Source organism: Typopeltis vanoorti, chromosome 11, assembly GCF_054136105.1.
Source record: "Typopeltis vanoorti isolate ZY-2024b chromosome 11, IOZ_Tvanoo_1.0, whole genome shotgun sequence".
NCBI lineage: Eukaryota > Metazoa > Arthropoda > Arachnida > Uropygi > Thelyphonidae > Typopeltis > Typopeltis vanoorti.
In genome coordinates, this window is record NC_143559.1 from 81,175,197 (window position 1) to 81,184,031 (window position 8,835).

At 33.0% G+C, this 8,835-nt stretch overlaps 1 protein-coding gene across 1 annotated transcript in view; it reads right to left on the reverse strand.

The window, feature by feature from the left end:
* Window positions 1–8,835, reverse strand: part of LOC150101790 (calcium-activated chloride channel regulator 1-like) — a 99,080-nt gene that overhangs the window by 75,057 nt on the left and 15,188 nt on the right. The gene's annotated exons all lie outside the window — the stretch shown is intronic.

Consider the following 8,835-nt stretch of genomic DNA (forward strand, 5'->3'; position numbering starts at 1 on the left):
TTTTGAGATACGATATCTTGGAATTTTCCCAGGGTGACACACATCCATCATTGTCGTCATATTTTGTGTTTAGTTGTCTATAGATGGGTGTACTAATTTTCCAATACATTTTGGGGTATTTCTTTCCTGTTCAAGGGTGGGAATTATTAGAGTAGAGTAGAGTTGTGATGGCGGTCATGTTTAGGATTTTCTGAATAATTTAATTATATGCTAATGTCACTCAAACATACATTTTTTTCTTCAATGAAGGCTATACTAATTTTCCAATACATTTTGGGGTATATCTTTCCTGTTAAAGGGTGGGAATTCTTAGAATAGAGTCGTGATGGCAGCTGTGATTAGGTTTTTCTGAATAATTTAATTATATACTGGTGTCCCTCAAACACACACTTTTTTCCATAGCCCATCCGTATTTTCTTCTATATTCATATTCTAATTCTAATTCATATTTTATTAATAATTCATCGAAATATTTTGATTTGTCTAAATTATGATCTTAAAGTTCAATAAATAAATAAATAAACAAATTGTGTGTGAATTCACGGCGATTTCGAAAGTGATCTTACTTAAACATACATAACACATCGACGACACTGTTTGTTCTTTTAAGTTTACACATTTTATTGCACAGATATTGTTTACAATATAATATGCAAAAATAGGAATTTACAGACATCACCACTGTCTGTGAATGAAATTGTGGGCAATGTTTTTGAGATAAGATATTTTGGAATTTTCCCAGGGTGACACACATCCGACATTGTCGTCATGTTTTGTGTTTGGTTGTCTATAGATGGGTGTACTAATTTTCCAATACATTTTGGGGTATTTCTTTCCTGTTAAAGGGTGGGAATTCTTAGAGTAGAGTAGAATCTAGTGGGGCTGTGTTTCAAGCTTTTCTGAATAATTTAATTATATGCTAGCGTCTCTATGGCATTTAAAAATAAATTAAAATAAACGGATAGTTAAATGGATTACAAAACCTTTTGTATGTATTCTAGAAATTCTAATGATAATTTAAATTACTTACTATCTTTCCAGAATGGCTCTTCTAAATTCGAATATTCCAAAATAGTTGAATTTTATATCCACACCACAACACAAACACAAAAACCAGAAAGAACGAAATTTTCTGTAAATACTGTAACCTGAAATGGTCGAGTACTTCTTCCTTTAGATTTCATCCCATAGGATCATGCTCTGTTATCGTCATGAGTAATAGCCCCCAGCGAGCGGTTACTACAAATCGCGGTTTTCTTCAAAGGGGTCTTTTCATGAAGAGGACATGAGTCATATCCGTAAATTGCAGTATTGTTCAAAAGGTATCATTTTCCCAAGTCTGGGTGTTTCTCAAATACTTACATATGACTAAGTGATTAGCATTCACATGGTTGTGATGACACATATTCTAAAATTATTCATTCCTGATTAAGGATTTCATACAGTTTGTTTGATTACATTTTGTGTAACTAGGAAACTGAAATTTATTTCAAATGAATATTAGTTCTGTAATCTCTCTTATATGGCTCTGTAAAATAGTCAAATTCTAACAGTATTGTCACTTTTCAGGTGAAATCTTCTCCACTAAATCTCTGGCTATTAGTTTAATACCCGATTTAATACCTTTTGCTTCCAAGAATTGACAGTTTCTTGAAATATTTGAGGGCTTGCATGAACAAATAAGACTTTAATTCACTGAGTCAAAAAAGTCTCTGGTTAGTTTGTGCATGAAATTTCAGAAGGAAAAAATGTTATGGTCTTACTTAAATTTGTATAACACATTGACAACACCCAATTTATTCATTTAAATTTACACATTTTATTTGAAATAAATATTATTTACAAATTGTATTTACTGAATCTAACATACCATGCGGAAATAAATAAAGTGAAAATACAATCTTTTTTTAGTTCCTTAATCTTCTTATTGTTAAATTTGCACTGTTGTTCAACATTCTTCCCATGCTTGTGGAATTGCCATCATGTGGTTTCTGACAATGTGACTCTCATGTGAAGTTTCCAAAAGCATTTAAAAGTACACGTTATTTTTTCACGTTTTGGGCATCCAATTTCATTTAAAAGTCAAGAACAGGCCTTCCTATTAATCTCGTTAATGTTTTTGATATTTGCATGTTGGTTCTATCATCCAATTTCTTAGTTTGTCCAGAGATAGTAAACCAATTTCCCACTTCATCTGATGGTAATATTTTAATAACCAAGAATTCTGTTTTTTTGTAATTCTTTCCAACTACAAGGTGATTTTGTCAATGCATATCTTATAATAATTCCATCAGAAATATAAATTTCTTTAGGAAATAAATTTGAAGTCTTATTCAAAGAAATTGGGAATCAATTATTCCATTGATAAGTGAAAATTCGTATTTTTCACCCACTGTCGATTTTTCATAATCGTTTTCCTTCATTCTTCTTCTTCTTCTTAGATTACTTCATATGGCACCACAAATAAATAGTTATTTATTATTATTATTATTATTTCACTGATTATTAGCTCTGATCTTATATTTTATGTTAACTTTCTGTTACAAAATTCTAAACAATTAGAACATTTTACAATTTCAAAGAATCTGCAAAAAAAATTAAAAGATATCTGCAAAAGATGAGCTCACTCATCTCCACTAGGCTGAGCAGACATCTTCTGGAGGAGAGGGGGGGGAGAATGGGGGTTTATGGGGTTAGGGGTGGGGTGGGAGAGCATTGCAGGGAAGACCTCTGTCACTCTCTTGATGACCTTTTCACTTCCACCACCTAATGCTATTTTTTCCCCATCCCAACAATTTTGGACATATGAATGAGAGAAATAGTCACATGGTCTAACATCAAAAACACTTTTTGAGGATTAAATACTTAACATAATAAGGACAAATAATATAGAACACCCTTCGAGCCACAGAGATAAGATTTCCCCTATTATGTCTCAAAGTAAGATAATCTCACATCAACATCATATCCAACCACATGAACAAACATGTTCGTGAATCATCTGCACGAAAGTTTCATTTTGGAAGGAACGATCAGGGTTAAGGGTCAGGTAAACAGTACTATAAGGAAAAACAAACGAGTCAAATATCTTTGCAGTTACGCAATTCGTTCATCCCATGCAACTATTGTATTGTGTGGTGGTGATGATTGGTATCCAGGAAAGTAAAGTAAAATAATGGGTGAGCCACAAAAATCATTGAAATTTTCTTTCTTCAGGAAAATAGCATGAGACAAAACTCTTCACATAGCTCTAAAAGGATGGAAACCAATTATTATTTTAGAAGACACGTACATTGTGATGTATTTATCCAGGACCACTTGGGAAAAGTTCCACAGGATGTGGTCTGATATCCTCGGCTACTTGTAAAGAAGAGTTGACTACGAAATGGACCTCAGTGAGTGTTATATTCTGAAATGCCAAGATGGGGAACTAATACTTGATGATACAGGAGCCGATGGAAGTAAAATGTTTTCAATTATTTTTGAAGAAGCTGAGAGATTTTCACCAAAAATGTACGACATTGATAATCATTTACTATTTTTGGAAACTGAATTACCATCTGTCCGTATCATGGGGAAAATTATCGCTAATCATTTAAATTCATCAATGGTAAAATTAGATTTTCAAGATTTTATCCAATTCGATAAAGATTCTTTATTTTGGGACATTTATGTACATTTTACAAAAACTGTTTGTGTACATTTGCTGACAAAAGAATACACAGAATGTTTAGGGAGGCATGGTGTCATTTCCAGACTGACACAACATCAAATGTATGGAAGTGTGGTTACCATGGTATCTGATTTAAAAACTCTTTTGCATGACCAGCTATTTTGATGTAATGTAACCAAGAAACAGTGAGTAACAAAAATTTTATTAACTGAACTCTTTGGAAAATGTTAAGAGTCTAAACTAAATATTGTGAAATATTTTTAGGTAATTACATGTTTTCGAATTTTTCTCAGTGAATATGCTTGTAAATAATATTTGAGCAAAATAAAATATGCATTTGTAAACTTAAACGAACAAAGATATGTGCTTTTGTTGTTGTGTTTTTCCACAGTGAATTTTTTACTCAGTTATTCTGATTAAAACTTGATATTTAAATCCAAAACTTTATATCTTAATGCAATTCTGTTTAATTATTTAAAAAAAATCACAAGTGTGAAATTAATGCCAGGAACAGGAAAAAAGTGTTGAAAACTGATATCCATGTATTGATTATTTTAGAAATTGTCTAATGCTACCTATTGACATTGTTTGAGTTATCTGAAAACAATTTGTTCACATAATCGAAAATCCGAGCTGTTAGAATTTGGTTGTTATACAGAGAGATAGCAGATAATTAACCCAAAAGGTGACTTTAACTCTTAAAGTTTGGTATAGAAAAAACGTTTGTACTCTCCAGAAAATACATATACAAATTTACCTTTCCCCAGACAAAGTAAGATAAAAACACACCAACAATATATCCAACAGTATGCAAAAGCGTGTCATTGAGTCATCTGCATGAAAGGTTAATTTTTGAAGAAACGGTCAGGGTAGGACATATAGTAAGGGTAAACAGTACTACTATAAGAAAAAACCATAGAGTTGAGTGACTTTGGACTTAAGGTAATCATTCATCCCCTGCAGCTGCTGTTTTGTGTTGTGGTGTTTTGTGTTTGGTAATGTAAAAATAACAGGTGAGCCACAAAATTCTTTGAAAGTTTCTTTATGAAAAGTTCTAATTGTTTAGAATTTTGTAACAGAAAGTTAACATAAAATATAAGATCAGAGCTAATAATCAATGAAATAATAATAATAATAATAATAATAATAATAATAATAATAATAATAATAATAATAATAATAATAATAATAAATAACTATTTATTTGTGGTACCATATGAAGTAATCTAAGAAGAAGAATGAAGGAAAACGATTATGAAAAATCGACAGTGGGTGAAATATACGAATTTTCACTTATCATTGGAATAATTGTTTGCCAATTTCTTTTGAATAAGACTTCAAACTTATTTCCTAAAGAAATTTGTATTTCCGATGGAATTATTGAAAGATATGCATTGATAAAATCACCTTGTAGTTGGACCTGAAAGAGTTAAAAAACAGAATTCTTGGTTAATAAAATATAACCATCAGCTGAAGTGGGAAATTGGTTCACTATCTCTGGACAAACTAAGAAATTGGATGATAGAATCAACATGCAAATATCAAATATTACTTGCCAAAGGAAGAGAAAAATCAAAAACATTAACATGGTTAATAGGGAAGGGAGTCCTGTTCTTGATTTAAATGAAACTGGATGCCCAAAAAGTGAAAACATAGCGTGTACATTTAAATGCTTTTGGAAACATAATGAAAGATTCTGTGCTTTTAATAATTCTCAGAAATAGATGTATTGGTTTCAAAAAAATAAATATGCAACCCTTAATTTTACTACAGTAATAAATTCCCAATGATCACCAGATGAAAATCAACTTTCAGATGAGAGTAACATTGTCAAAAACCACATGATGACAATTCCACAAGCATGGGAAGAAGCTTAGAATAACAGTGCATATTTAACAATAAGAAAATAGAAACAAACAAAAATAGATTGTATTTTCACTTTATTTATTTCTGTATGTTAGATTAAGTAAATACAATTTGTAAATAATATTTCATCAAATAAAATGTGTAAATTTAAATGAATAAATTTGGTGTTGTTGATGTGTTATACAAATTTGAGTAAGACCATAACATTTTATTTTCCTTGTGAAATTTCATGCCACAAACTAACCAGAGACTTTTTTGACTCAGTGAATTAAAGTCTTATTTGTTCATGCAAGCCCTCAAATATTTCAAAAAACTGTCAATTCTTGGAAGCAAAAGGAATAATCGGGTATTAAATTAATAGTCAGAATTTTTGTGGAGAAGATTTCACCTGAAAAGTTACAATACTGTAAGAATTTGGCTATTTTACAGAGCCATATAAGAGAGATTACAGAACTAATATTCATTTGAAATAAATTCCAGTTTCCTAGTTACACAAAATGTAATCAAAGAAACTATGAAATCTTTAATCAGGAATGAATAATTTTAGAATATGTGTCATCACAACCATGTGAATGCTAATCACTTAGTCATATGTAAGTATTTGAGAAACACCCAGACTTGGGAAAATGATACCTTTTGAACAATACCACAATTTACGGATATGACTCATGTCCTCTTCATGAAAAGACCCCTTTGAAGAAAACCGTGATTTGTAGTAACTGCTCGCGGTTTTCTTCTATTACTCATGATGATAACAGACCATGATCCTATGGGCTGAAATCTGAAGGAAGAAGTACTCGACCATTTCAGGCTACAGTATTTACAGAAATTTTGTTCTTTCTGGTTTTTGTGTTTGTGTTGTGGTGTGGATATAAAATTCAACTATTTTGCAATATTCGAATTTAGAAGAGCCATTCTGGAAAGATAGTAATGAAAAGAAAAAAATCAGCTAACGCCTTTTTATTCCCATATACGGGAGTAGGCGAGGCCATTTAGCCCTATCTAACTTTTGGAGACTGAGTGGGCAGTTCAATCTTCACTGGTACTCAATCAGAGACAGATGGCCCAAAGCTATCACTAATTAAGTGGTACGCAGTGAAGAGAGACGGCTCAAATATGCCGCCATCTCGTGGTCCCTAATCCTAACACAATATATATTTAATGTCTGAAATAATATGGGTTCAACGGTCGATTTTCTTGAATTTACAGGACGCAAAACTGGAGTTTCCAGGAGGAAAAGCCTGCGTGCTTGCCCATGCCAGAGATCGACTAACTCGGGAACCGGTCGAAAAAAGGCTTAGAAAAGTTTCCGCTAGTCGCCGACTAGACTCGAAACAAAGTCTTCCTTCGTGCAGCCAAGCGCGGTGGTATGCAAACGCCACATCCACTGAGCTACACAGGCTTCGGAAAGATAGTAAGTGATTTAAACTATCATTAGAATTTCTAGAATATATACAAAAGGTTTTGTAATCCATTTAACTATCTGCTTATTTTAGTTTATTTTTAAATGCCGTAGAGACACTAGCATATAATTAAATTATTCAGAAAAGCTTGAAACACAGCCTCACTAGACTCTACTCTAAGAATTCCCACCCTTTAACAGGAATGAAATACCCCAAAATGTATTGGAAAATTAGTACATCCATCTATAGCGAACCAAACACAAAACATGATGACAATGATGGATGTGTGTCACCCTGGGAAAATTCCAAGATATCTTATCTCAAAAACATCGCCTACAATTCCATAGCTAAACCAAAACACCATGTGATATCACAGAGAGACATATGTTCACCAGAAATTTCCAAACACATAACATTGCGATTCTTATCTCTAAATATCACCAAACACACCATGTGATGTCCCTGAAAAACGAGGTCCACCAGCGAAATTCTAAACATTCCAAACTCTATAGTAACAAACATTCACGTCATGATTCCTTATCTTATCTTGATCTTGATCTTGTCAGAAGTGTCCCATCAATCACGACACAATTCCTTATCCACTAATATATCTTCCTTTTCCATTCAAAACAATAACATCAGTTATTTACAACTAACAAATGACGTCACTTATCTTCATCTGATAACAACAAACATTCACGTCATGATTCCTTATCTTATCTTGATCTTGATCTTGTCAGAAGTGCACCACCAAGCACGATACGAATCCTTATCTCTAATATATCTTCCTTTCCATTCAAAACAATAACGTCACTTATTTAACAACTGCCAATGACGTCACTTATTTACAACTAAGAAATGATGTCACTTATCTACATCTCATAACAACACCCACCCACGTCACGATTCCTTATCTTATCTTGATCTTGTCAGAACTGCACCACCAATCATGACACGAATCGTTATCGCTACCATCACCCATAATTCCATACGTGAACGAAAACACAAGAACTCACGTCCCTGACACATATGCCTAATATGTGTCAGGGACACATATTAGGCATATGTGTCAAGGATTCCAATCTAATGACGTCATGCCCACAATGCCGTCATCAAATGACCAACCAATCGCGTCACGATTCCTTATCTTATCTTGATCTTGATCTTGTTCAAAGTGGCTGGACTACTACTGTCCTTCACTCATCTTACTAATTTGCCAATGCATACCATCTACATTCTCCCTTATACCCCTTGGATTATAGCAGCAACCAATTACATATTTCATCCTGTTGATTTCTATCTCACACCCAACAGTCTCAAATGAACTACCCTCTACATGCCTGTCATCTTCAGGCACTTCTACCATTTTTGGCTTTAACACTTCGTCTATCATTAGTAAAATCCTCACCCCATTCTTTCTCTCTATCCTTTCTGAAGATACTATATCCCTTACATTCAATCCCTATGACTAAATCATTCTTAGTTAACTAAGTCTCACTAATTCCTATAATTTTTGGCCAAGTAGAACTAAGTAATGACAAAAATTCATCCCTTACCGTACCACTTATTCCGAATACTTCGTGCATTAGTATACATAAACTGCAATACTCCTTGCCCCCATAACCAAACGGTGTGCGAATTAGTCCACTCTGAATACCGTTAAAATTCTGAGTACACTGAATCCCCATTTCACAGTTATTATTGACCTTAGTACCATTTACAGCTTAATCTAATATCCTGTCATTATTTCTGACAACCATCCTCGTTCCCTCCCCTTCTAATAACTCTTGTTTCCCTGGTCTAAAATCCCAATATGTTCATTAAACAATAACTTCTGTAAAAGCTTACTCCCATACTTATTCAAATGCAGACCATCTTCGGCATATAATTCTT